At 35.7% G+C, this 2,917-nt stretch overlaps 1 long non-coding RNA gene across 1 annotated transcript; it reads left to right on the top strand.

Moving 5' to 3' along the window:
* The first annotated feature begins 1,036 nt into the window (after positions 1–1,036).
* Positions 1,037–1,678, top strand: LOC103269945. The gene is made up of 3 exons (XR_504935.1): positions 1,037–1,146; positions 1,325–1,448; positions 1,600–1,678. It is a non-coding gene; the product is annotated as an uncharacterized LOC103269945 (long non-coding RNA).
* The last annotated feature ends 1,239 nt before the right edge of the window (positions 1,679–2,917 follow it).

The raw sequence follows: 2,917 nt of genomic DNA, 5'->3' as shown, positions 1-2,917 counted from the left end.
TTTTCAATAAGCTTGCTTCACCAGTATTATTTTATTTCCTTATCAAGTTTGTAATAATTTTTGTTTTTCTAATCAAGTCTTGCTTTTAGAATATTTCAAGATAACTTTTAGACAAGTTGTTTTGCTGGTTTACTATTCAAAAATAATTTATTATATTAATGTGCTATTTCTATTAAAGGAAAGGTCTTATTTTAATATATATGTGTATATATATATATATATGTTTTTGCTTTTTTTTTAGGGACTACAAGAAATAACTTTGAAGGGGAAAAATGTCATTAGCTTAGAATATGGAGCCTATCTACCCATGGTGGAAAATGAAGATTTGTAGTGACATTAGGCAGAAATGGCCAAACATAGCAGTGTTCCATAGACTTGGGTATGATTTCCTTTATCAATTTAGAAGTTAAGTATACTTGTTTTCCATCTTTGTGCTGCTTCTGGTTCTTGAATCTTTCTTAAAAATTCAAAACTACCAGTAGGAAGGTGTGTATGTTATTTCTGGAGGATAGAAGGGATGGTCTCGGTGCTTTCAGTGACTGCTTGTTGGGTTGTAATATTGGGCAGGCTGATGTTGCTCTTGGTGCTGTAACAAAGTGCACATGTGCCAAGACTTTCAGGCCCTGGGCCTCAGGGGTGCTAAAGGCCTTGAGGCCTCTTGAGAGTTGTTTTGTTGTCTGGACTCTGTTCATATGACAGTCTGTTATAGATTATTTTTTATATAAATGCCTTTGAACATCATTAAAGTAGTTTGCTTTTTGTATCACTTATATGAGAAGAATTCTGGACTTTAAAAAGAAACCAACTATTTAGACATCATCTATCATATTCTATTAGTTATTATTTTGTGATTAATAACTATAAATTTATTAATAACCAGTAGTTTTATTAATGATTAATATCATCAGTCCTATTAATTAGCACTGATTGCTATTTTGTATTCTAAATTCTTTGTCATAATTGTCAGGTGTTATAACTTTGTACCTTTAGGCATTACTTTGCTTTGTGTCTTGTTTGAGGCAGATGTTTGCTGAGTCAATGAAAGGACTCCTCCATCTTCATGCCCATTAAATGGTTTAGTGGATAGATGCTGACAAACTAGACTCAACATCAGTCTCAGCATCTCCTCTGCTGAACATAACTGGGGTGAGTTAATGTTTTCTAACTGAATGGGATATTTAAGTAAAGTAGAACTACAGCATAGTTCTAAGAATGTGTAACTGTTTTTTTGTTGTTGTTGTTTGTTTTTTAAAATGTGCCTAGCAGATTATTTAACACATAGATTAGGAGGTGATGGTAATTTTTATTCTTCATCTTGTTAAAGCTTGGTTCCAGTGTCAGAAGCAAGCATAATCATTGCTGTGTCCTCAGTCCACAGGGCTGCATCTCTTGAAGCTGTGAGCTATGCCATTGATAATTTAAAAGCCAAGGTGCCCATTTGTAAAAAGGTAAGTTAAAAAAAAAATCTCATTTTGCCATGTGTTCCTGATGTTTTCTAGAAATTCTTAAATAAAGGATGTAGAGTAAGAGTGCATACAGAATTTGCATACATGGGTCTTTACTGACTATAAAATCTTGTTTTCTTTACCTGTGAAATAGGGCATTTATATAATATCGCTTTTCCAAGGTGAAATATGAAATATACATGCCCGAAAGAATGCATCACAATCCAGTAAGCCTCAGCAAAAGGTAACAGTAAGCATTTCTAGTCTGGAATGTACCAGGGATTTGCATATGGTGTCATTTCCCTCTGATTAGAATTCCTTTGAATTATATGGATTTTCTATCAGAGAGATAGAATATTGCCTAGTTATCTAGGCAATGGCTAAAATAGAAATTCTTCAAGGTAAGAGAGCCTTTTCCTAGATTTCTTGCTTTTTAGGGGAGAAAAAGGGGTGATATACTGCTGCCTCTGAGTAAATGCATTGTGAATGGAGTTAAAAACACAAATAGGAAGTTCTGGTTTTCTGTCAATAATTCAAACTGGTCAATAAGAACAAGTAATTCTCTGGTTAAATAGAAAATTCTAAAGGGACGAAAAGGCCCAACTCTCCAGTTTCTCCCCGGTGTAGCAACATTTGCAGTGGGCTTGTTCTGTACTTGCACAAGTGTGTAATTGCATTTCATCATCTAGAATTTCTCACAGCATGGAAGCTGACAGCAAAACTGAGTAATTATGATCAGCTCAGTAGATCAGAAGATCAGATCAGTGCTAGGGCTTTTAAAGTGTGAGTCTCTTCTCCTTCCCAGAGCTCTGTTGCCTCAGTCAGTGGTACAGATAAGAAGTTGGACTCTGAACCTGACCCAAGGCCTGGGAAATTTAGTGACCACATTTTCTGAATAACAATGGAAGCCAATAGTTATAAGGGAGCACTTTGGGACTAGAGAATAGAATATGTGAAGTAAAACTTCGTGATGAAACTCAGACATATGGTTGCTTTGCTAATAACAAGGCTGCCTCAATTTTGATAGAATAGGATGCATGTCCTGGAATAAGGAAAGTTTCTAAGCCTTCAAAGATGAGCTTCAAAGCTAGGTAGTAGGGGTAGCTTTCTTTACCAAGAGGAAAGAGTGGATAGTCAGCAGACAAAAGGTAGATGAGAGGGAGACCCAGAAAACAAGGGTAAGGGGCAGGAGTTTGGAATATTCCTTTTTAATGCTTTGAGAATTAACTGAGCTTTCCATTTGCTTTTCTCTGTTCATAGAGTATTGGAGGTGCCGGTGTTCAGAGGACAATTAAATTTGGATTCCTTTCCCTACAGAAATGAAATCTGCCTAGAGAAGGAGAGGAAAAAGTAAGACATTCTTCTTCCCCCTCCTTTCCACAAATTATCTAATCTTCTCTGGTTCTAGTCCTAGCTTGTGTGTTTTGAGATAATCTGTGATACAGGGAAGGGAATCTAAATTAGTTTTTTCA

This window comes from Carlito syrichta, unplaced genomic scaffold (assembly GCF_000164805.1).
Source record: "Carlito syrichta isolate Samal-C Ts95f unplaced genomic scaffold, Tarsius_syrichta-2.0.1 Scaffold27681, whole genome shotgun sequence".
In the NCBI taxonomy this organism is placed as follows: domain Eukaryota; kingdom Metazoa; phylum Chordata; class Mammalia; order Primates; family Tarsiidae; genus Carlito; species Carlito syrichta.
Note: the sequence above shows the minus strand (reverse complement) of the source record. Positions and strands in the feature narration are given on the sequence as shown.